At 38.9% G+C, this 26751-nt stretch overlaps 1 protein-coding gene and 1 pseudogene across 4 annotated transcripts in view; both read left to right on the plus strand.

Annotated features, from left to right (window-relative positions):
• Positions 1-390: 390 nt before the first annotated feature.
• On the plus strand, positions 391-1746 carry LOC119535519 (annotated as a pseudogene).
• A 7431-nt stretch (positions 1747-9177) lies between these two features.
• Positions 9178-26751, plus strand: part of LOC119534689 (zinc finger protein 596-like) — a 55155-nt gene continuing 37581 nt past the window's right edge. For 3 of the 4 annotated variants that reach the window (XM_037837326.1, XM_037837329.1, XM_037837330.1), the window contains exon 1: positions 9178-9324. The gene's annotated coding sequence lies outside the window, so the exon portion shown is untranslated. The other variant, XM_037837327.1, reaches the window with a different exon arrangement.

Raw genomic sequence — 26751 nt, forward strand, 5'->3', positions numbered from 1 at the left:
AAAGACATAACCAGCTCAGGATGTACTTAAATTTAGAAAGACTTTTTTAATTTAGAAAGTCATTCTGCAAAAAGTGACAGAAGCTGTTAGATACACTTTCACCATGTGTTCTAATTCTGTAAGAAGGTCTATCCAAAATCTAAATCTGTTTTTCATAGTAACTTAGCAAAATATAGCTGAGTCCTCGCCTAACTTAAACCATCTGAATATCTCATGCATAGTTAATCAGCAAAGAGCTAAATAATCAAGGTCTCAAAACCTTTGATCGCCACAAAATGGAGAGAGACTGCTGTGAGATGCCCGACGGAGCAAAGGAAGCTCAGAGAGTGGGGCAGCAAGAGAATAAGGGAAGAGAACGGGAGAAAGAGAGGAAACAGAAACATTTCAAAAATGAACTCCAGGCCTTCCCGCTCCCGAACCCTGGCGACAGAGCAGTGCCAGAGGGCAGCAGGAGGCGGGGCAGGAGCTGGAAGATGTAAATTCGGGGCGGAATCCGACCCCATTCGAGCTTCCAGGGCCGCCTGCCCGGTGCCGCTGGGCGCATCGTGGGCGCGCTCCGCAGCCCGGAGGGCTCCTCCCACCAAACGCGAAGGCCGCTCTGAGGAGAAGTCCAAGGATTGCTCTGAAGATCAACGGGGCCACCGAGGAGGCAAGCGAGAAGTATCGTTGCAGGGATAAAACCCGACAGAGGCGTGGCGCTTCCAGAGGCCGCAGCAGCACCAGGTCTCGCCCCGGCGCCAGCTCCAGCTGCGGCTCCAGCACTGGCACCGGCTCAAGCAGCGGTCCCAGCTCCTCCTCGGTGTCGAGCCGCTCGGGAGGTTCCAGCACAGCCCGCAGCTCCAGCTGCAGCACCTCCTCGGGCTCTCCGAGTCCGCGGCGCAGACACGACGACAGACGGTGTTCCCGCTCCACATACCACCCAGAAGAGATGGAAAGGAAGGGAAAACACGGAGTCCTTCCCCTAAACCCGCCGAAGTGCACCCGGGAGGCTCACCCGCAATGTGACCAGGGATCGCATCAGGGGGATGTCTGCATGCCTGTGGGAGGGATGCTTCCCATACTGAGTCTGAGAATCCGGATGAAGCCGAGACGGCGCTGAAACACACGGACGGGGCACAAACAGGTGACCACTAAAAGTGCTTCCAGTTCTATTTTTTTCCCGAATACCAACACTGCTGTGGTAAAAACATTACATTTTCAACCCATTAATGGAATAAATTGGTAGAAGTGGAATTGATGGATCGAAGGGTAAATTTTAAAATTTGAAAAAATATCGATAAATTGTCCTATGAAAAGATTGTACCAGTTTACTCTCCAACCAATAGGACATAAGAGTTTGTTGATGCATGTTCTCGGCCATACAGGAGGTATATTCACCAATCCAACAGGAGACAAACGTTATCTCGTTCTTTACTTCCCTACTCTTTCTTTATAGTCAGTGAGACTCAGCATGTTTTCTTGTGTTTGTTGTTTCTTGTGTTGTTTTGTGTGTTTCGTGAATGTGAACTGGTGTTAATTGCCAGTATATTTTGTTCATTGCCAAATTTTTTTGTTCATTACCAATTTTTCTATACAGTATGGTTGTTTTCCTTAACAGCTCTTTATCTGTTATAGAATGTAGTTCCTTGTCAGGTAAACATATTGTATATATTTCTAGTTTATTATTTATATTTGTTCATTATATTTCTGGTTAGGATTATTTTATTTTTTTCTTATTTTCAAGTTAGTCAAATTGATCATTTGTTTCCTTTAGGTCTTTGGAATTTGGCTCATCATGATTATAAGTTTAAAGTGATTCCTATTTTCTTCTAGAAGTTCTATTTTTGATATATACAAATTTCCATATGAATTTTAGAATCAGTTTGGTCATGTTTCAAAAAAACCTGTCATTTTAATTAAAATTTTATTGTATCTATAATGTATATTGCATTATGTTTATAAAATTACATACATACACTATTGAAACTTTAAGCATAAAAATAAAACATATTGTTTCCATTTCTCTAAATCTTTTACATACATCAGTAGAGATGCAAAGTTGTCTTCATATGGGTCTTAAGTATTCAAGTTTATTCCAAAGTCCCTTATTTATGTTGCTATCGTGTCAGCAAATTTTAATCATATTTTCTGATTATTGTTTTTATATAGAAACATAAACTGTGTATAAATGAATACAATTTCATTATTTCTAATAGCTTTCAGTTTATTAATTTGGAGTTTTCAGGTATTAAAAATTATATCACTTGCAAACAATGATGCTGTTATTATTTTCCTTTACTATTTTTGAAATTTTTATTTTTTAAACAATTATAATAGCTAATATTTCTGCAAAAATGTAAAGTGATAATAGTGACAATAAACATATTTTTCACGTTGTTACCAGAGCTCTGTCCACACTGGAGCCAAGCTCCGCTCCAGACCTGATGTCTCAAGAAAGAATTCGAGGATGATAAAGGCCATTAGCAGCAAGTAGTGAAATTTATTAAATAGACACTACATGCTAGAGAAATTTGCCTGGGAGTGCTCAAGAGAGAGACACTCACCCGATTAGCTATATTTGGATTTTTATATGCTGGCTTGTCACTATGCTTTAGGCTGAAGCTAGATGTGGAAATTCCCCAAATCCCCTTTCTTGCTTACCCCTCCTTTCTTCCTCTCTCTGCTTAGCAATTTCTGAGAAATGGGGCATCTTGCTTCCTACACCAGGTGTGGTCTGTGTTGCAGTGAAGCTGTTTTCTATGCTAGCTTTCTGCTGCAGTTTTGAAGTTATCTTGTGCTTTCTGCTCAGTGGCTGGCCTAAGTGACATCTTACTGCCCTGGGTGACCTATCTAGCCTGCCTCAATGTTTCTAACATTAAGGAAAATAATTTGGTGCGATGCTAGCTTTTGGTCTGAGAAGTGTGTGTGTGTGTGTGTGTGTGTGTGTATATAAGTATAAAATATCTATTTTTATTTGATTAAGGATAACAATCAGGAATAGCTATAGACTTTTATCAAATATCTTAATAGCATCAAGAGAAATGGTCATGTTGTTGATTTTTTAACCTACTAATATGATTAAGTATGTAGATAGAATTCCTAACGTCAAATCATTCTGCATTTCTGGGATGAATTTATATTGTCATATATTATTCCCATATCAGTTTTTAAATTTTACTAAATGAGTAACTGAAGCCTCCCCTCACTCCCCTTTTCTGCTCTCCTGTCCCCACTCCTCTCTGCTTCTCTTTCCTTCCCTCCTTCCCCCTCTCTACCCTCCTCTTCAACCCATCGTCTCTTCCCTTTCTCTCTTTCCCTTCTGCTCTCCCGTCTCCCTTTTTCTCCCCGCCCCATTTTCCCCTAGGATGGCAGAAGCCTCTTCGCTAGGCTCCCTACCCCCTCCCTTGGACCACCTGTTAGTCTATTCTTTACCCAGCAGCCAGATCCAGTCAGTCTTCTGCTCAAACTCTCCAGGAAATTTTATTCTCACCCCAAGTGAAAGCCAAAGATCTTACAAAGGCCCACAAAGCAATACATGTCAGCCCCCATTTAACCTCTGGGAACTCATTTCATGTTATTCTTTCCCCTCTCACTCCAATCCAGCCGTACCTTGAAGTTCCTAGAACACACAGGTACACCCCCGTGCATTTGTACCTTCTCTTCCCTTTACCTTAGTGGCTTACCCTGAACTCCTTCATCTCTTTATTCCAATTATACCTTCTCAGCGAGGCCATCCCTTCTCGCTCTATTAATTTTTAAATTACAATTTAAAAATTGCAACCTCCCCTACCTATTCAGTAAATTCTATCCCCATCTGCTTTATTTTCTTTACTAGTATCATCTAACATACTTTTTTTTATTTTACTATTTAATCTATTTGTCTACATTAACTAAATGTAAGGAAATTGAAGGTAGGGATTTTTCTTTGTTTTTATCATTGCTATATCAGCCCCTAAATTGACAAATAATTTGTGCTTAAAAATATTGGTGGATTTAAATTTGAAGAACATTTGCAAATAAATTAAGAAAGTTGAGAAATTAGAAGGTACAAAATAAGGGAGAGATTATTAGAGATACGTTTTAAGTATCTGTATCTTTTCTTTAGTCTCTATTTTTAGGAGATTAAAAAATAATGCTGTGAACAACATTGCTTATGGCTTTTAAATCTTAGAGGAAATAGGAAAATTCCTAGCAAAATAACAATGACCAAAACTCAAGAAAAAAAATTTCCGAATAGTCCTATTATCATAAAATAATTTGGATAAGTAATTAAAAACCATTCCACAAAGAAAACAACAGGCACATACTATTTTACATGCAAGTTCTACCAAACTTTCAGGGACTAGTCGTAATCTTACACAAAATCTACCACAGAACAGAAAATGTAAGAATGCTCTCCAATTAAATCTATGAGGCTAGATTTGATATAATATGATAATGAGCCAAGTGGAAAAAAGGATAATTACTGTCCCATTCATGAACAGGGATGTAAAATTCCTCACAAAAGAATATCAAATTGCATACAGCAATGTACAAAAATAGCAGCCTAGAAAAACAAGTTTCATTACCATTAAGAAATCAATTAATTAATGTAATTTCCCACAGTAACAGATCAAAGGGAGAAAAACCACAGGATCATCTATAGAGATGCAGCAAAGAATCTGATGAAAGATAGCATTTATTAATTTATTTCCAAAAGCCCAAAGCATGATGACATGTTAAAAAGACACAGAGTCCATCTTGACATAGCTGGCCAATTTGGAACAAGTCAAGCACCAAAATAAATAATGAAATAATGGCTTATACTGAAATAAAAACAAAATAAAAGACATGAGTCCATACAGATTAGATAGATAGATGAGGGACAGATTGAATATTTGACAAAGAATGGTTCATTTACATAGTCTCAATGCATCTCCCCATTAAATAATTATTAATTATGAAAAAAGAGTAACTCCACCATGGAGAACCCTAGCAGATACCACTTCAAATTAAGTGACCACTAGCATATGTTGTCACAAACATTGGGACTGGCGGTTTGATGTGCTGAGCCCTCGAGCATGGGACTTGCCCTTATGAAGCTCATTACCACAAAGGAGAGTCTAAACTTGTATGTAATGGTGCCTAAGAGTCTCCCCCTGAGTACCTCTTTGTTGCTCAGATGTGGCCCTCTCTCTCTCTAACTGAGCCATCTCGACAGGTGAACTCGCTGCCCTCCTGCCTACGTGCGACCCGACTCCCAGGGGTGTAAATCTCCCTGGCAACGCAGAGTATGACTCCCGGGGATGAATGTGGACCCGGCATCGTGGGACTGAGAGTATCTTCTTGACCAAAACGGGGATGCAAAATGAGACGAAATAGTTTCAGTGGCTGAGAGATTCCAAATGGAGTCAAGAGGTCACTCTGGTGGACATTCTTATGCACTATATAGATAACACCTCTTAGGCTTTAATGTATTGGAATAGCTAGAAGTAAATACCTGAAACTACCAAACTCCAACCCAGCAGTCTGGACTCCTGAAGACAATTATATAATAATGTAGATTACAAGGGGTGACAGTGTGATTGTGAAGACCTTGTGGATCACACCCCCTTTATCTAGTGTATGGATGAGTGGAGGAATGGGGATAAAAACTAAAGGACAAATGGGGTGGGATGGGGGGATGATTTGGGTGTTTTTTTTCACTTTTATTTTTTATTCTTGTTCTGGTTCTTTCTGATGTAAGGAAAATGTTCAGAGACAGATTGTGGTGATGAACACATAACTATGTTATCATACTGTGGACAGTGGATTATATATCATGGATGATTGTATGGTGTGTGAATGTATTTCAATAAAACTGAATTTAATAAAAAAAAAAAGAAATTAAAAAAAAATAAAAAAAATAAAGTGACCAAAGTTATAACCAGTAAAAGAACAAACAAATCACATTCTACCTGAGAAGAGGCAATGAAAAGATTTCAAATCAGTTTTGTGATACATCTGTCAAAGATGTATAACTCAAATTTGATTGTGTGGAAATATCACAAATACAAGCTGACGGAAATTCTACAAAATAATTGGCCTGTGATCTTCAAAAACGTCAAGGTTTTGAAAATCAAGGAAAGACTGTGCTTTCAGATTGAAGGAGAGAAAAGAATGATGACTAGCAACAAAATCAGATTCTGAACTGGTTCCGTTTGCTATAAGGGGCATTTTTTTTTTTTTTTTGAGATAATGAGTGAAATTTGAAGGTTTAAGGACTGTATGATAATGTTTTATCGATGTTAACTTCCTGATTATGATGGTTGTATTGCAGTTATTTAAGAGAATGTCCTTGTTTTCAGGAAATATAAACTATTTAGGTGTAAGGATGCAACAGGTGAGCAACTTACTCTAGAAAGCTTAAGGAAACAAACACTCTTTGTACTATACTTGCAAATTTCCTATAAATTTAGGATACTTTTCAAAATAAAAAAGAAAAGAAAAATTTAAAAACTCTTCACAAACTAGGAATAAAAGGTAATGTTCTTTAACAAAGACCTGCAAAAATATCTATAGCAACCCTAGAAATACTCTCTTTAAAAGCACAATGCTCATTATCACTACTTATAAACCATCCTTTCTACATATCCTAGCCAAGACATTAAGCTGACCAGGGAAAAGAGTAAAAGTATTGGAAAGAAATACAATCACCATTATGCAGAGTTTAAACTAATATCTAAAAATCTCAGAGAATCTACAGATAAATTTTTAGAATAAGAGCTCTTAACAAGAATTGCTGGAAATTAGGCAAGTATACAAACAGGAGTTGTTTCATAAAGTTTAGTATATTAATATAAGTATCTTCTTTTCATCAAAAGGATCTGTAAAGAAAGTGAAAAGGAAGTCTTACACTGGGTAAATTTATGATACTGACTGTTCTAGTTTGCTATGCTGCTGGAATGCAAAACACCAGAGATGGATTGGCTTTTATAAAAGGGGGTTTATTTGGTTACACAGTTATAGTCTTAAGGCCATAAAGTGTCCAAGGTAACACATCAGCAATGGGGTACCTTCACTGGAGGATGGCCAATGGTGTCCGGAAAACCTCTGTTAGCTGGGAAGGCATGTGGCTGGTGTCTGCTCCAAAGTTCTGGTTTCAAAATCTGGCTCTGGCTTTCTCCCAGGATGTTCCTCTCTAGGCTGCAGTTCCTCAAAAATGTCACTCTTAGTTGCACTTGGGATATTTGTCCTCTCTCAGCTTCCCTGGAGGAAGAGTCTGCTTTCAGCGGCCATTTTCAAACTGTCTTTCATCTGCAGCTCCTGTGTTTTCTTCAAAGTGTCCCTCTTGGCTGTAGCTCCTCTTCAAAATGTCACTCACAGCTGCACTGAGTTCCTTCTGTTATGTCAGCTTATTTATATGGCTCCACTGATCAACTTAAACCCACCCTGAATGGGTGGAGCAACACCTCCATGGAAATTATCCAATCAGAGTCATCACCCACAGCTGGGTGGGGCGCATTCCAAGAAACACTCAAAGAATTACAATCTAATCAACCCTGATAACGTCTGCCCATACAAGATTACATCAAAGATAATGGTGTTTGGGGGTACATAATACATTCAAACTGGCACACTGAGAAAACATTATTATCTAGAATATATGAAGAACTATAACTCACTTTTCTAAAAGACAACATAGGAGAAAAATGGGAAAAAGACATAAAAAAGCATGCCACAAAAAAGGAAACATGAAGGGCCCATAAATATACCAAAAGGTGCTTAGTTTTACTGTGAACCAGAGAAATGTAAATTAAGGCCAATGAGGTACCATTTTATACTCACCAGATTGATAAATGCAAAAAGGATATAAAATAGCATGAAATATTATACATTGCTATTTGCAGTGGTTCTGTCATTTTGGGGGAAAAATTGATATTAAAATATGATGCTAAGCAATGCAGAATTCATTACCCAGCAATTCTATTACTAGGGAAGACCCCCCCACCCCCCAAAAAGTTCCTTAATATATATAACCCAGGAAATGTGTGTAAGAATCATCTCTGTTCTTTCTGAGTCCCTCTTCCTTTATCTCCTTCTCTTTTCTGGTGTCTGGGGACCCTGGGATTTTCAGTCACATGACAAGCGTTATGCTCCTAGCCCTGGGGCTGCTGAGCTTTGAGAGCAGATCTGGCTGGGATATTCTGCTGGGTGACACCTACCAGTCTTTTGTGTTGGGAGCTACTGCAGGGAGACCTCCTCTCCAAGAAGCCTCAGAATAGGGCTCTGACACCGGTGGGCTGGGCTTCTGAGCTCCTCACCTGGAATTCACTTCCCAGTCACTGCTGGGGCAGAGGGCCATGCCGGCCAGTAGGACAGGCAGGGAGAGAGGTCTGGGGTCTCCTTTTCCAGCATTCTCACTGGCCTCCACACCCCAGTCTTCTAAGGCAGCGACCACTGTCCATGTAGCCCCAGCTCCACAAGATTCCTACCTTCTTGCCCTCATGTTTTTTTTGTCTTTCTAAAAATCCTTTTCTATCACATGAGAGGAGTTTCAGGAGGAAGAGGAGGTAAATCTCCCATATTTAACAAGAGGTTTTCTATATTACATTTTAATCTTTGCCAGGGTTGAAAAGAGACCTGCCCAACCGGGGAACCCACTTTGCTGAAGTTTACTGGGCCAACTCGGGTGCCTGAGTTGCACTGGGAGTGGGCTGAGTTGGTTTCTCCAGGGTCAGAAAACTGAATTCAGGTTTGGAACTGGGTCCACCACATGGCAATTGCCCAGAGCAGGTTTTCCAAAACTACGAATGACGACGCTGAGCCTTTTGAAAACAGTTCAGGGACTAAGGGAACTCTGCACACTCTTCAAGACGATTGGTTTCACACGCCCTTCAATTGGGTTGACGTTCTACCTACTGTGTTTCATGGAACCTACTATGCCATCAGCTACTAGGAAAGAGAAAATGCTGCCAATTAAACAAGAACACATCATTCATTGTGAGACACATCCTGACTTCTTAGAGACGTTAACATGCAAAGAATATGCACCATAAAATGCATGAAATATGGTGGTTCTTTCAACACTTTTCTCAACTTGCTAGTTTAGGAAGATGTGCTTCTGCGCCTGCGTAAGCACCTTCAGCCCCGCTAGGGGTCGACCGTTCCTCTTCCGGCCTCCCTGGTGAGACTGAACTGACAACACCGGAAGCGCGATCTTTTCTCCTCCCACGTCGCCGGAAGAAAGGCCTATTACCACAGCAGTTCGCACTCCTGGGATCTTCCGGCAGCCCCCGGATTGCGTGAGACCGCGAAGGGAGCAGCAGCTTGGGTGTGCAAGGCGGCCGCGGTGGACGTAAGATGGTGTCGGCGACTGTTGCTCTCGTACGTTAGTCCGCGTTGCTCTCGGGCCGCCTCTCACCGGGCGTGAGCTACTCGAACCCCCCGTCCCCGCCCTAACCCCGGCCTGGGGCGCGAGGGTCCCTCGGAGGCGCGGCGGCCCTTCGGCTCCGGGGGTGGGGGTGGGGATGCCGCCCGGGAGTGCGCTGGTAGCACTTGCCTGCGGATGCCAGGTAAAAGTTTTTAATTACGCTGTTTTATTTTCAATCAGTGAAAACCAACTTGTAGAGATGTTGCTGTCCTAATAATAATGTATTAATAGTTTAAAAAGGTGGTACGTATTAAGAAAATTGTGAGCAATCTCTCGCATATTCTAGGTGATTGAAATATTGGTCTACTGGATTGCTAGTTCTGTTCTTCCTTATGTTTCTTACTAGTTTGCATACATTTTTCTAATTTGATAAAAATTTCCCGCAAGGGAGTTAACCTTTACTTTGAAAGCATGGGAGGGTTATCAGGTCATATTAAGTCTTACTTGAAACCTTAATGTACAGCACACAATTCTATGTATTTAGAATGTGCTAACTCATTATTTCTCACAAAGTATTGCATAGGAGATAGTTATAATTATTGTTCACATTGATGGATGAGAAATCTTAGGCAAAAAGGATAAGGAACATGAGAAATTCTGACAGTTAATAAAAGTTGCCACTCAGAGTCATCCTCAGGGAGTCTCAGAGGACTGGTTATAAGCTTAAATAATGGGTAGGTCCTGTTATTGTTACCACTTCACAGAGAGGAAAATGAGAGCATAGAAATGGCAAGTCACACTAGAACTCATCCTGTCCATTCAAGCCTCAACTGTGGAGCAGATTATCCAGCTTCACCTTTTGCATTCAAAAGGTTTTGAAAGAGTTAGTATATAAACACTGTGTTCTCTTTTAACATTTGGGACTTGCGTTTCATTTACCTCAGCCAATTTCCATTTTGCAAGATACTGACATTCTAGTTGTACAGGACGAGGTCCTCATCATTTCTCTGTTTGAGATCAGGTATGATGTTGCCTGGAAGTGGGGATTTCCCTTATTATTGATGTGCAAAAAAACTCTGTAATTAAGGATAGAAATAACTGGATCATTCTTCCAGGTACTGGTCATCTGGTAACCTTTTCTAATTTTTATGGGCTATAGGTTTCACTCATAGTTCACGTGAAAATATAATTTACACCACCATTGACTTCATCCTCATTTTTTTTTTTAAGTTTTATTCACATACCATACAGTCCATCCTAAGTGTACAGTCAGTGGCTCTTGGTATAATCACACAGTTATGCATTCAGCACCACAATCAATATTAGAACATTCTCATTAATTCCAAAACAGTAATCCCATACATCTTATGACCACCCCTATGATTAACATTTAGCTTTGGTATAGTGCCATTCTTGAAATTAAAGAAAGAATATTAGAAAGTTGCTGTTAACTATAGACCTTAGATTGCATTAGTTGTATTTTTTCTCATATATCACCCTATTATAGACACCCTGTAATGGTGACGTATGTTTGTTTTAGTTCATATAAAAACTTTCTTATATTTGTATAATTAACCACAGTCATCGTCCTTTCTAGGTTTCACTCCCAGTTTTTATCCTCTGGCTTTCTTTCTGGTGACATATACGACCCTAATCTTTCTCTTTCAGTCATACTTACACTTAGCTTTGTTAATTACGCTTACAATATTGTGCTACCATCACTGTTGTGCTATCCATTTCTGAACCTTTACAATCAACGTTATTAAACAGTCTGCACTCATTAATCAATTGCCCAATCTCTGCCGTCTTTCGTTCTCCTGATAACCTGTGCTCTCGAATTTAACTTTCAGAGTTTGCTCATTATAGGTAGTTCATGTTAGTGAGAACATACACTTTGTTCTTTTGTTTCTGGTGTATTTCGCTTAACATAATGTACTCTGTGTTCATCCACACTGTTGAATTCATTGTGACTTTACTCCTCCTTAATGCTGCATAATATATCATTGTATGTATGTACCACAGTTTATTTATCCAGTCATCAGTTGATGGACATTTGGGCTGTTTCCACCTTATAGGCAGTTGTGAATAATGCCACTATAAACATCAGTGTGCAAATGTCTGTTCATGTCCCTGCTTTCAGTTCTTCCAGGTATATACCTAGAAACAGGATTGCTGGATCATATGGTAATTCTATACTTAGCTTCCTGAGCAACAGCCAAACTGCCATCCAGAGTGGCTGCACCATTTTACATTCTTACCAACAGAGAGTAAGTTTACCTGTTTCTCCATATCCTCTCCAACACTTGTAGTTTCCTTTTTTTTTTTTTTTTTGATAATGTCCATTCTAGTAGGTATGAAATGGTATTTCATTGTGGTTTTGATTTGCATTTCCCTAATAGCCAGTGAAATTGAGCATCTCATCATATGCTTTTTAGTCGTTTGTATATTTTCTTTGGAAAAGTGTCCATCCATGTCCTTTGCCTATTTTTAAATTGGGTTGTTGGTTTTTTGGTGTTGAGTTGTGGGATTTATTTCTTTATATATTCTAGATATTAAACCTTTATTGTATATATGATTTCTGAATATTTTCTCCCATCGAGTAGGCTGCTTTTTTACTTCTTGACAAAATCCTTTGATACACAAAAGTATTTAATTTTGAGGAGATCCCATTTATCTATTTCTTCTTTCATTGCTTGTGCTTTGGGTGTAAGGTCTGGGAAACTACCGCCTACCATAAGATCTTTAAGATATTTTCTTATGTTTTCTTCTACAAGTTTTATGGTCCTGGCTCTAATATTTTAGGTCTTTGATCCTACTGAGTTAATTTTTATGTATGAGATAGGGATCCTCTTTCATTATTTCCGATATGGATATCCAGTTCTCCCAGCACCATTTGTTGAAGAGGCTCCTCTGTCCCAGTTGAGTGCACTTGGCCACCTAGTCAAAAACCAGTTGGCGGGAGATCAGAGGGTCTATTTTTGAAATTTCAATTCAGTTCAATTGGACAATATATCTGTCCTTATGCCAGTACCTTGCTGTTTTGACCGCTATAGCTTTGTAATATTCTTTAAAATTAGGAAGTATGAGACCTCCAACTTCTTTGTTCTATTACAAGATGTTTTTAACTATTCGGGGCACCTTGCCCTTCCAAATAAATTTGATTATTGGTTTTTTTAATTTCTGCAAAGTAAGCTGTTGGGATTTTGATTGGTATTGTGTTGAATCTGTAAATCAATTTGAGTAGAATTAACATCTAAATGACATTTAGCCTTCCAATACATGAACATGGAATGGCTTTCCATTTATTTAGGTCTTTAATTTTTTTTTTTTTAACCAATGTTTTGTAGTTTTCTGTGTGTAAGTCCTTTACATCCTTGGATAAGTTTATTGTAAGGTATTTGTTTTATTTGCTATTATAAATAGAAGTTTTTTCTCTATTACCTCTTCAGATAGCTCATTACTACTGCATAAAAACACCATTGATTTTTGCATGTTGGTCTTATATGCCACCACTTTGCTGAACTCATTTATTAGCTCAATTAGCTTTGTGGTTTTTTTTGTTTTCATTATTTTGTAAATATGGGATCATGTCATCTGCAAAGAGGGAAAGTTTTACTTCTTCCTTTCCAATCTGGATTTTATTTGTTTTTCTTGCATAATTGCTCTAGCTAGAACTTCCAGCACAATGTTGAATAATGGGTGACACAGGACATCCTTGTCTTATTCCAGATCTTACAGGGAAGGCTTTCAGTCTTTCTCCTTGAGTATGTTAGCTGTGGGTTTTTCATATATGCCCTTTATCGTGTTGAGGATGTTTTCTTCAGGTCCTATGTTTTGCAGTGCTTTTATCAAGAAAGGATGTTGGCTTTTGTCAGATGCCTTTTCCACACTAGTCAAGATGATCATTTGGTTTTTCCCTTTGATTTGTTAATGTGGTGTATTTACGTTAATTGATTTTCTTGTGTTGAAACACCCTTGCATACCTGGGATAAACCCCACTTGATCATAGTGTATAATTCTTTTAATGTGCTGCTGGATTCAATTTGCAAGTATTTTGTTGAGGATTTTTTGCATCTATATTCATTAGAGAGATTGGTCTGTAATTTTTTGTATCTTTGTCTTGCTTTGGTATAAGCAATTAGGTAGGATTCCCTCCTCTTCAATTTTTTTTGGAAGAGTTTGAGCAGGATTGGTAGTAATTCTTCTTGGAATGCTTGTTAGAATTCATCTGTGAAGCCATCTGGTCCTGTATTCTTTTGGGGAGGTTTTTGATAACTGATTCATTCTCTTTAGTTGTGATCTCTTTGTTGAGGTCTTCTATTTCTTCTAGAGTCAGTGTAGGTTGCTCATGTGTTTTTAGGAAGTTGTCCATTTCATCTAAGTTGTCTAGTTGTTGGCATCCAGTTGCTCATAGTCAACTCTTACGCTCGCTTTCATTTCTGTGGAGTCAGTAGTAATGTCCTCCCTCCCATTTTTGATTATTTATATTCATCCTTTCTTTTTTTTCTCTGTCATTCTAGCTAATGGTCCATCAATTTTATTGATTTTCTCAAAGAACCAATTCTGGTTTTGTTGATGCTCTATTTTTTGTTTGTTTGTTTGTTTTGTTATCAATTTCATTTATTTCTTTTCTAATCTTTGTTATTTCTTTCCTTCCATTCACTTTGGGGTTAGTTTGCTGTTCTTTTTCTTGTTCCTCCAGGTGTGCAATTAAGTCTTTGGTTTTAGTTCTTTCTTCCTTTTCAGTGTAGGCATTGAGGGCTATAAATGTCCCTCTCAGCACAGCTTTCGCTGCATCCCGTAAGTTTTGATATGTTTGTTCTGATTTTCATTTGTTTCAAGATAGTTACATATTTCTCTTGTAATTTCTTCTTTGACCCACTGGTTGTTTAAGACTGCATTGTTTAGCTTCCATAAATGTTTGAATTTTCCCATCCTCCACCTGTTACTGATTTCCACCTTCATGCCATTATGATCAGAGAAAGTGCTTTGTGTAACTTCACATTTTAAAAATTTATTGAGTCCTGCTTTCTGACCGAACATGTGGTCTAGCCTGAAGAATGGTCCTTGTGCACTTTAGAAGAATGTAAAACTTGCTATTGTGGGTGCAGTATACTGTAAATGTCTGTTAAATCATTTATCATATTTTTCAGGATCTCTATTTCCTTATTGGTTCTCTATCTAGATGCTCTATCCATTGATGAGAGTGGTGTATTGAAGTCTTCAACTATTATTGTGGAGATGTCTGTTTCTCCTTTCTGTGTTGCCAATATTTGCCTCATGTGTTTTGGGTCACCCTGGTTAGGTGCATAAACATTTATGAAATTTCTTCTTTTTGGATTGCCCCTTTTATTAATATATAACGTCCTTCTTTGTGTCTCTTACATTTTTGCATTTAAAGTCTGTTTTGTCTTAGTATCTCCACCCCAGCTTTTTTTTTTTTTGGTTACTGCTTGCATGAAATATCTTTTTCCAACCTTTCACTTTCAGCCTATTTTTTGTCCTTGATTCTAAAGTGAGTCTCTTGTAGACAGCACATAGATAGATCATGTTTGTTTGTTTTTTTCATCCATTCTGCCAGACTGTGTCTTTTGGGGAAGTTTAATCCGTTAATATTCAATGTTATTAATGTAAAGGCAGTACTTCCTTCAACCATTTTATCCTTTGCATTTTATAAGTCATGTCTTATTTTTTCTCTCTTTTTACCCTTTAAGTTACCCTTACTGATATTCTTGATTTCCACACTCTCCTCCAAGCCTCTCTCCGTATTTTCCTATCAGCCTGTAGTACTGCTTTCAGTATTTCTTGTAAAGGTCTCTTATTAACAAACTGTCCGTTTTTGTTTATCTGTGAATATTTTAAACTCTCCTTCATTTTTAAAAGTTTCTCCAGATATGGAATTGTTTGCTGGAAGTTTTTCTCTTTCAGTATCTTAAATATAACATACCACTGAATTCTTGCCCCCATGGTTTCTGATGAGAAATCCACACTTATTCTTATCAGACTTCCCCTGTATGTGATGGATTGCTGTTCTCTTGCTGCTTTTAGAATTCTCTGTCTTTGGCATTTTACTGTCTGATTAGTGTCTTAGAGTATCTCTCTTTGTATCTGTTCTGTTTCGGGTACATTGTACTTCTTGAACCTGTAAATTGACACCTTTCATAAGAATTGGGAAATTTTCAGCTATTATTTCCTAAAATATTCTTCTGCTCCTTTCCCCCTTTCTTCTCCTTCTGGGACACCCATGATATGTATATTCATGTGCTTTGTGCTGTCATTCAATTCTCTGAGACCCTGCTAAAATTTTTCCATTCTTTTACCTATCTGTTCTTTTGTGTATAAGATTTTGAATGTCTTATTCTGTAGTTAGCTGATCCTTTCTTCTGTCTCTTCAAATCTGCTTTCGTATTCTTCCATTGTATGCTTTTTCTCTTCTATTGTGCCTTTTATTCCCTTAAGTTCTGTTTTTTTTTTTTTTTTTTTTTTTTTTTTGCATATTTTGAGTTCTTCTTTATGCTCATCCGGTATCTTCTTTATATTCTTCATCTCTTTTACCACATTTTCCTTTTTCTTGTTGAATTGAGTTATAAGATTTATGTGAAAATCCTTGGTTACTTGCTTCAACTCCTGTATCTCACCCGAAGTTTTAGTTTGTTCCTTTGACTGGGCCAAATATTCATGTTTCTTAGGGTGATGTGATTTTTCCCTAGTGTCTAGGCATCTGATTTTCTTGATTAGTTTATTCTTGAGGTTGTTTTCCTCTCTTGCCTAGGGTTTTCTTGTTGATTGGCTTTGTGCTATTGACTCTTAATTCAACTTATTCTGCATTTCTAGAGAACACTTAATCGATTCTGCATATCTTAGGTAGCTCATGTTTAACTGATCAGAATTTTTTCGGCACTTATTTATCTGATTCTTGCCCTGCGTGTATGGAATGGGTCTTGAGATTGCCCTATTTGTGCAATTGTTTCACCCCAGGAAATGACTTCCTCTTTCCTCTTCCTCCTTCATGAATATTGAGCTATTCTGTTTGTTTTAATTTGCTTCTATATGTAGTTAACACTTCTTTTGTGACCCCTAGCTACTTTTACTTGCAGAATTGATTCTGGGAGGAGGGGCCCCACAGTGAGGATCTACTGCAGTCAGTTTTTCCAATACAAGACAAGTCTAGGACTCACAAAAATGGTGTCGATCAGTACTAATGTTCCTTGGAGAGGAGACCCATCAGTATGCCAATCTTTTGTGTTTTTTCCTGTCCTGCCCAGCAGATGGCACTTTTTAGTCCTCTGCTTCCCACAGGAGCAGAAGACTACTGTGCCTTTAATTCTTGGCTGACTCCACCCTTGCTGGGGGCGTGATTGAGACAAGGGTGCTGGAAAGGGGTATGAAACTGTTGTTTTCCCAGCTCCTGGGGTCTGAATTCTCTAAAGAACAGCCATTGCCTGTGCTGGATCTTTTTCTCCTCTTTTCTTGGGGAGGAGCCACGCTTCAGCAACCTGAGTTTGCTGCCTGAGAGATTTCTGTGCTTGTCAGTCAACCCTGCTTCTGCCTCTGCCTGAAGTAGGAAAGAAACGGAGACTGCCAGCTGCTTTTCTTTAATGGTCTCCTTAAAAAAAAATGTAGCTGGAGTCCTGCAGCCTGAGTTTACCAATCAAGGGCCAGAGTCAGTGCCTTTAATTTCCTGAAGGATGGGCAGAGCTGTCTGTCCTTCATCAAACTGAGCTCCTCCACCTGTAGAAGCCTCTGTGTCTCTCTGTCTGCCGTGCCTCCTCCCCATTGGGAGTTGCTTCCTCCCCTGCTGGGATTGGCACTAAAGCAGAAGCTTCTGGGTTATCTCTTTCTTGGATGCATTGTAAATTTTTTTTTAATTTAATAAATTTTATTTTGAAATAAATTCAATCTTATAGGAACAGTTGCAAAAACGGTACAAACGCCATACATAGAACTCCATCATACCCTGACCCCCCTCCCCCAATACCCCTATCCACCACCTTTAACATCCTGTCACACCACCGTTTCTTTTTTTCCCTTCCTCTCTCCCTCCCTCCCTATCATCCATCATCTATTGCTCTGTCTTCTGAACATATGAGAGCAAGCTGCACATATCTTTGAACAAACGATATAATTCACATATACCTTTCCCATGGACAAGAACATTCTTTTACGCAATCGCATTAAGCGCAGCTAAGAAGTTCAAGAAATTCAACCTTGATATAAAGCTTACATTCTATATTTCCTTTTTTGTGTGTGTGTGTCCCATCTGTGTCCCTTTGAGCCTCCTCTCCTCCATCTTCAGATCCCATCCAGGATCATTCTTGGCATTTAATTGTCATCTATTTAGACTTTTTTTTTTTTTTTCAATTGTGGAAACATATATATAGCCTAAATCTTCCCATTCCACCCCCTACCTAGCATTCCATTAGTGGGATTAATCACATTTACAATGTTGCAATGCTATCACCTTCCCATTATCCATTTCTAGAAGTTTCCCTTCACCCCAAACAGAAATCCTACTCTCATTTCTTAACTCCCCATTGCCCTTCCCCCACTTCTTGGAACCCCTACTCTACTTTTCATCTCTATGGTCATATTCTCTGATACTTTCTTTGTGTTTACCTTGGGGCTTAAATTTAACATCTTAAATCTATAACAATCTTGTTTTTCTTTGATACCAGTTTAACTTCAATAGGACACATAAACTATGTTCCTATACTCCTCCATTCCCCCACCTTTATGTAGTTCTTGTCAAAAATTACATATTTTACATCGAGTCCCAAACCACTGATTTATCATTACAGTTTATGTATTTTAGCTCCTGTAGGAAGTAAATAGTGGAGTTATAAATCAAAAATACAGTAGTATTGGTATTTATATTTACCATGTGATCTTTACTGGAAATCTTTATTTCTTCATGTAGTTTCAGTCAACTGTTTAGTATCCCTTCCTTTCAGCCTACTCAACTCCCTTTAGCATTACTTATAGGACTGATTACTGGTGATGAAGTCTCTCAGCTTTTGATTATCCATGAATGTTTTCATCTCCCCCTCATTTTTATCCTCCAGGTGTTTGTGAATTCTCCAAGTCTCTGATGATTATTGGCTTCTATTTGTATTCCATTGTGGTCAGAGAGTGTGCTTTGAACAAATTCATTTTTATTTTTTTATTTTTTTTTTATTTTATTGAGGCTTGTTTTTATGTCCCAGCATACGGTCCATTCTGGAGAAAGATCCGTGATCACTAGAGAAGAATGTGTGTCCTGGTGACCTGGGATGTAATATTCTATATATGTCTGTTAAAATTCTCTGTATCTCTCTCTCCTTTGTTTCTTTGTCGGTAGGGCTCCCTTTAGTATCTGAAGTAGGGCAGGTCTTTTATTAGCAAAATCTCTCAGCATTTGTTTGTCTGTGAAAAATTTAAGCACTTCCTCAAATTTGAAGGAGAGTTTTGCTAGATAAAGTATTCTTGGCTGGAAATTTTTCTCTCTCAGAATTTTAAATATGTCATTCCACTGCCTTCTTGCCTCCATGGTGGCCACTGAGTAGTCACTACTTAGTCTTATGTTGTTTCCTTTGTATGTGGTGAATTGCTTTTCTCTTGCTGCTTTCAGAACTTGCTCCTTCTCTTCAATATTTGACAGTCTGATCAGAATATGTCTTGGAGTGGGTTTATTTGGATTTATTCTATTTGGAGTTTGCTGGGCATTTATGCTTTGTGTATTTATATTGTATAGAAGGTTGGGGAAGTTTTCCCCAACAATTTCTTTGAATACTCTTTCTAGACCTTTACCCTTCTCTTCCCCTTCTGGGACACCAGTGAGTCTTAAATTTGGATGTTTTATTTCATCAGTCATATCCCTGAGATCCATTTAGATTTTTTAGATTTTTTTCCCCATTCTTTTTTTTGTTCTTTCATTTTCTGTTCTGTGGTCCTCAAGAAGGCTGAGTTGTTGTTCAGCTTCCTCTAATCTTGTATTATGAGTGTCCATAATTTCCTTAAGATCTTCTATTTTTTATTTACTCTTGCAATATCTTCTTTATGTCTTTTATATCCTGTGCCATGCTCTTCTTCACTTCCTTTATATCCTGTGCCATGCTTTCGTTGCCTGTCTGTAGTTCTTTGATTAATTGTGCCAAGTACTGTGTGTCTTCTGATCTTTTGATTTGGGTGTTTGGGTTTGGGTTCTCTATATTATCTGGTTTTATCATATGCTTTAAGATTTTCTGTTGTTTTTGGCCTCTTGGCATTTGCTTTACTTGATCTTTAATTTGTCAGAATTGCAACTTGTTGGTGTATACTTTCTGTAACTAACCAGCAGATGGCGTCCGTGAGTCACCTATTCCCCTCAAGTCAGTTCTTCCCAACTTTGTCTTTGTGGTGTGTGGGGATCTGATTCTTATGGTGTCCAACTGGTGTGCTTAATTTGGGTGTGTTTTTGGTGCTGTCCACCCTGAATGAGGGGCATGTGTCTGAGCAGTTAGGGAGGAAGGGCAGCTTTAATCAAACCTCCCAGGTGTTCCTGGAGATGTAAGGCTGTTCTCTGCTACTGACCCAAAAGTCCTTGGTATTGGTGTAGGTTCCCTGGGATTTCCGAGTGGTTCCCCCTTCCCTGCTGTGCTCTTCCAGGACCTCTGCTGAGGGAGGGAGGGCTGCACCATGTCACAAGTGCGCGCCGGCCTCCAGGGAAGCCCTGGGATGCCAGGCTGTGCAGGGGTGTTCCCAGCCTGCTTCAAAGATGGTTGAATAGGACCTGTTAACCTCCCCCTTTCTGCACAGTTCTGCCCTCCCAGCTCCAGGACAATCAGCCGTGGGTGTATTAAAGGCCACTGTCCACGGTGGATATTGTGGCATGTGTGCGGTGCTGCGGGAAGACTCCCTGTCACACTGGGTTTCTTGGCGCAGCTCTGTGCTGTGGGTTCAGCCCTGGGCAGGAGTGCCCCTGCCTGCCAGGGAGACGGCTGCAAGTCGTGCGTTTTTTTCTCCTTTTGGCTCCCCTTTGCTCCCCTGGGCCCGAGACAATCAGCAGTGGGTGTGAGAAGGGATATCCTCCACGCTAGACACTGAGGGGTTAGCCCAGCCTGCTCCTGTCGTATCTGCAGCTGCTCCAGGCTTTTTTTTTTTTTTTTTTTTTTAAAAGAACTATTCTGTCTCCAAACGCCAACCTACTGTTTCCCCACACCGCAGCATGGCCGAGGGACTTTTAGCCGACTCACTCACTCGTTTCAGAATGCAGATTCCTGGTTTCACCAAATGCACGGCCCTTGTAGATTTAGCAGACCTTGTCTGGCTGGTACTGCTCTGGAAGTGGTGTTCTGAGTCACTTTGTGGTTTTTATCTAGTATTTTTCACGGAGGTGTTTTTTTGCCCTGTCTCACCTAGGTGCCATCTTAGGTTCTCCAGATGCATTGTAAATTTATCTGTGCTAGGAACTTGGATCCAGCAGCCTGCATTTGCTAATTAAAAGCTGCAGCTGGTGCCTGAGGGAGTCTCCCTCATGTTCCTAGGAGAGAGGACTTCTATTTCCTGCCAGGAGTAACTCCAGGTTAGCCTGCCTTGCCAGTGAGGGGTGTGCATCAACTTCCACAGCACAGAAAGATTTACTTACAGCTCTTCACTGAAACTTATCAGTCTCATTCTTTCACACATTCCTGGCTGGTGTACGATGTGCTTCTGGTCTCTGGGGACCCCCAAATAGTTGTTTCAGACAGTTCATGGCTATTTACTAGCTGCCCTGATGACGGACTGAATCCTAGAATTCCCTGTACTGCCGTCTTGGGTCCATCCTCACTGTCTTTATATGTCAATCAGGACAATTTCCAGTCTTCAAGCTGGTGACCTAAGATACGTGGAATACATCTAAATCCTGAATCACTAAATAAATCTCGGTCTCTGTTGGAAACTATAAAAGGATATACACTGTCATATTTTCCTATAACTCTTTTAATAATCTGTAAAATCTGATAAGTCTGAGTCTCCTGATTTCTTGGGTAGGTACTCTAGGACCTCTAGATGTGACAGGGTTCTAGAATACTTGAATACTTGAATCAGTGCTGGATCCTTCTTAACACTGAAGAGAAATGATGCTAAAACTGCAGGAAGAATTTACTTCATGACCAGGGTTTTCTTCTAGTACCTGATTATTCTCAGTTATTGAGCTTCATTTCCCTTTTCTGATATCCATGTTTGGCAGCAGCGAAGGCCACCGATCCCTTCCTCCTCAGGCAGGAGAAAACATTATGGACAAGGATGATCGCAAGAGAGAGGAATCATATTGGTTTCCTCTGCTCCACCTGACCATTACGTTTTAGGTCCACTCAATGAGTCAGTGAATCAAAGGTGGGAAGGACTATTTTAATTGGTTTCCTTACAAGGAAGCCTGGTGGCCCTGGTTATATTAATCTTTCTTGAATCTGCCAGCATATTCCTGCCCAGAAACAGCACAGGAGAGTGAGTTACATCCTTCAGCAGTCTGTAACTTCTCACCCAGAGGTATCCTTGAGCAGGCATGTGCTGACTTGGTAAGAGCTGGTGCGTAAATATTCAGATTTGTGAGACAGTTGGTAAACATTTGGTAGCTTGAAATTGGCACTTGTGTATGTTTATGCACATAGGCACTATGGAAGGCAGCAAGATCTATAAATACAGGATTTTGATTTTTTGGTGGTGGTGGCGTTCAGAGACTGGATTAGTAACATATCACTGTCGTATGCTCTTGCCAAAATGTGGTTTCTTGCCAACCATTAGTGTTATCAAGAGGTGAATCTTATCTCTGCCATTTGTTAATATAATAATAAAAATGAATTGGTGAAAAAATTTTTTAAAAATGTAATCAAATAGGACTTCAAATTACAGTTACAATAATAGAAGTAAAAATTTTAAGTTAAAAGAAGAAGTGAAAATTGACTTGACAGACTGCTAAAATGTCAAGGAAAACAAAATAAAGCCATCTCAGAGAAGAGGCCCATTGAGTATAAAAGAAAAAGACACTAGTAAAATTACTTGTATACATGAAGGACAAGCTTGAAAATTAGCAAAAGGAAGTGAAATAAGTAAAACCTTTTAAAATGAGTGGAGAGAATCTGAAAACTGTTGAAGACAGACACAGCTGATAAAAATCGATATTATCTCAACTAGTAGAGATAATTGAGTGATATGACAAAAATAATTTTACGATTTAATTCATTAAAACAACTCAATTTTTTAAATTCAGTTTTATTGAGATATATTCACATACCATATAATCATCCATGGCGTACAATCAACTGTTCATAGTGCTATCGTATAGTTATACCTTCATCACCCCAATCTATTTTTGAACATTTTCCTTACACCAGAAAGAATCAGAATAAGAGTTGAAAAAAAAAGTAAAAAAGAATACCCAAATCATTCCCCCTTCCCCCCCTATTTTCCATTTAGTTTTTTTCCCCATTTTTCTACTCGTCCATCCATACACTGGATAAAGGTAGTGTGATCCACAGGGTTTTCACAATCATACTGTCACCCCTTGCAATCTACATTGTTATACAATTGTCTTCAAGAGTCAAGGCTACTGGATTGGAGTTTGGTAGTTTCAGGTATTTACTTCTAGCTATTCCAGTACATTAAACCCTAAAAAGTGTTATCTATATAATGTGTAAAGATGTCCACCAGAGTGACCTCTCGACTCCATTTGAAATCTCTCAGCCACTAAGCTTTATTTTGTTTCATTTCGCCTCCCCCTTTTGGTCAAGAATATGTTCTCAATCCCATGATGCCGGGTCCAGATTCATTCCTGGGAGTCATATCCTGCGTTGCCAGGAAGACAACTCAATTTTAGAGTTTGTGAAAACTCACTCTTGTGTGTTGGTAAACCAATATAAAACAATAAAAATGAATAATTCCCTCTCACTGCAATTCAAAGATAAATATTATTTAAGCATCAGAACAAAACTACTCAAGCAGAATATGGGAGAATTTACTCAGCAACATGAGATATTGTAGAATACCTACAAAGAATTCAGTAAAAGCAGTTCTGACACTCATAAACTTATAACCAAGTAAATTCTTCCTCAAATATCACAGCAAGAAATGGACTTAGAGAAAACTTCTGTGTAAGTACAACCTACAGATGAATTAAAAGTTTGACAGTGACACATATTATGGGAAGGAATTCAAGCAAACTCATTTAGTAGTGAAATTCAGGATGGAGACAAGAGACACTGTCTGGAAATGAAGATAAAATGTATTAGAAATAAGATACCTACACAGTTAATCTTGAGGAGAAGTTAAGGTTTTTAATGCTTCCAAATCACTTATTCATCCATTCATTCAAAATTTTGTTCAATGTATATATGTGTGTGTGTGTGTGTGTGTGTACTACAACTTTTCACCAAAATGTTAGTAGTGATTTATGTCTGTAGTGCCATTAGTATGGGTAAGTGTACAGCTTAGGCTCTCCCTCCAGATCTCTTCAGTAGCCACCATGAAGCAGGTATTTTGTTTCCTTATTTGGGCCTTAACATGTAAGTGCATTTCCTGCCATGCAGAGGCAGGTTTGTGGTTGCCCAGCCTTTACTGGATTTTGTGGATACATTGGCTTGGTGCTGTGGTGTGATATTAGGGATCTCTTTGTTTCCACACAACATAATTATGTCTCCTAAAGCTCTGTCAACAAAAATCTAATATCTGATATCCATTCAACTATCATTTGTCTTCCTTTAAGTTTGACACTGTTCTGCTACAGTGCTCTGGCCTTGTCAATGCGAGGGGCCTAACATCTGTTTGAGATCTGGGTACAATTAAAAGCAAGATGTGGCAGGGATCCCTCTTCCTATGCTGCAGCTGCACTCTCCTTTGTGATAGTCCTAATGTTTCACTGTGTCCTGTATCTGGTGTTTCTTACATTACTTCTTGGTCTTTTGATGCTGGTGGGATGCTTGAATTTTATGTGTCACACAGAGCAAACACTAGTCTTGCATATTCTTTCTTGCCCTTTAAGGTGATATTAATTTAACTTCAATTTCATTGAAAATGTCATAAGGGAAAAAATGTACTGTACTGGTTATTATAGATAAAAGGATATTAAACTCTTTTGAAGTAAAGAACAGTTAGATAGTCTTAAAGTTTATATGAAACATTTTTATTTCCTTGCACAGAATTAGAAACTTTTTTTCTGTAGCATGGAGGAAATTAAGGTTTTGCTGTATGAGAACATTTTTTCCCCAAAATGAGGAGAACTTCGCTGTGACCATGTTTATTCATTGTCTTCAAACTTGTCTCAAATTCCTGCTGTTTTATATTTTGGATATTATCTTGTCCACAAAAGGAGCTTTCCATAGAGAGATCTGGGAGTCTAGAATGATCAGAATTAATTAATCTGTGTCTTGTCTGTGTCAACAGACCAAAAAAAAAAAAAAGAAAATATCTACAGGAAATTAATTGTTTGGACCTCAGAGCTTTATTAGCTTTATTAGGCAATTCATGATCTGGGTAGCATCCCATCCATAAAATGGAGGGGAGGTCTGAAGAGCAAAAGCAAGGCTTATACAGGCAGAACAAGGAAGTCTTAAAATAATCTTATTGGTACAGGAACATTTTCCTTGGCCTAGCCTAGAGTTAGAGGAGTTAAGCTACAGAAGAAAATGGGAGCTGGTGATTATGATTGGTTATTCTCAGATTTCAGGTTCTGGGAGAACAGGTACAAGAAGTAACTTAGTTCGCTGACATAGGGCTTAACATGAAGGACTCCATCTAGGGCCTACTTAATATATTTAATGATTTCCCCCAGTTTGATCTGGCTCTCAGCCATTGACAGCTGTGATAAAAATTTTTGGTATTGTGCACAACTCTCAGTTACTGCCTAAGGTTTTGGAGTAGTAATTATTGGTTGTTTTGATGTTGAGTTCACAGGTAGTCATGATGTTGTCAATTTTTCTTTGTTCATCACATGTTTTTTTATTCCAGGCATTTCCTGGTTCATAGGTGGTTGGGTACCCCTATTTAATACTCCTAAGAGCAAGCAGTGCACCAGGGAGACTATAGTGAATAGTATGAGTAATAAAATGCCCAAATGCCCATCCCTTAATATGCTCCTCAGCTCAGGTCCCATGTTTTAAACAAGCTGAAATCAAAGTGGTTTACAGGTGGCCCTGAGGAAGACCTTACCTGTTTGAACCATGTGGCTTGTTCAGTTATTTCATGCAGTTGTGTCTCAACTTCCCCAGCAATGTTTATGCAAGTACAAGAGGTGATGTTGGCAATGGCAAAAATGCCTCCTTGTTCAGCTAATTAGTCAAGGACAGCAATGCTATTGTCTAAAACAAGTTTAGCTAATGAATCTAATGATCATGGCTGTGTAGCTCTAGCTCTCTAGTGGTAGATTTGGTAAGTTCTCTAATTGTGATTGATAGATTTCTAACTGTGTTTTCATGATTATCCAATCCAGGGTATCAGCAATCTGCCAAAAGAGGCAAACCCACAATCATGAACTCCCTGGGTAAATTCCATTTTTTCTGAGAATGTAGATTGAGGGGAGTAGTCCAGTGAAAAGTTTCAGATTGATTATAAACTGCTAAGAGGGCAGTGAGGAGACAAAGTGCACATTGCCCAGATATTTGCCAGTTACTATGGCAATTTACCTTATTATGGCAAATACCTTATCAAAACCTCCTCAAATAAAAAGATAGCCTGGCAGAACAATGTAATTCCAGCCAAGGTGATGCTGTTTATAGACTTATTATTATGAACACTGTCATTTTAGCTTAGTAACCAAGCGTCTGTGATATAGAGAGTACAGTTAAGGAGTTGGTGAAAATTTGTGTTGTGAATCTTTCTCATAACCAGGGTCTTAAACTTGAAAGTGAACATGCATTTTAATGTAACTTGTAGTTCTTGGAGGCAAGTACACAATTACAGTAGGGTCTCCAAGCTCTTCTGGCTAGTTGTGTCTATAGTGAGGTTAACAGGTCCAAGAAAGGTTAAAGCAGGGTAAAGAGGACCTTGGTTCTGGTATTCATGTTTGATGTGAAACAAATGGTGCAGTTTGATCCAAAGAGACTGAAGCATTTGGGACAAGAAAGAAATTTGTTTATGGATCTAATAATGGGGTCCCCTGCAGTGTGCATAGATCAGGGTTTATAGTGACAAAGTCCAATAATCTATGAAGTTACCTGTCTTTAAAATGGCTTAGGAGAAGCAGACAATGGTGGTGTGTTTCCAGGCCGGTTCAAGGACAAAGCATAGAGGAATATAAAGGATTTTATGCATTAAAAGTATTAGTAAGATAAAGACTATGTGAGGATCTTGGGAGTAAGTAGTCTACCTTGTGACATGGTCTGCTTCACTTCCTGGCTTGTTTGATTATTAAGTCTCTGGAGTAAAAAAAAAAAAGTCTGGGACTCTGTTGGGGCCTGTTTCAGTTTAGATATGTGCACTCATGGTTCAACACCCTGTAATTTAGTTGCAGT

The sequence above is a fragment of the Choloepus didactylus genome, chromosome 5, assembly GCF_015220235.1.
Source record: "Choloepus didactylus isolate mChoDid1 chromosome 5, mChoDid1.pri, whole genome shotgun sequence".
NCBI lineage: Eukaryota > Metazoa > Chordata > Mammalia > Pilosa > Megalonychidae > Choloepus > Choloepus didactylus.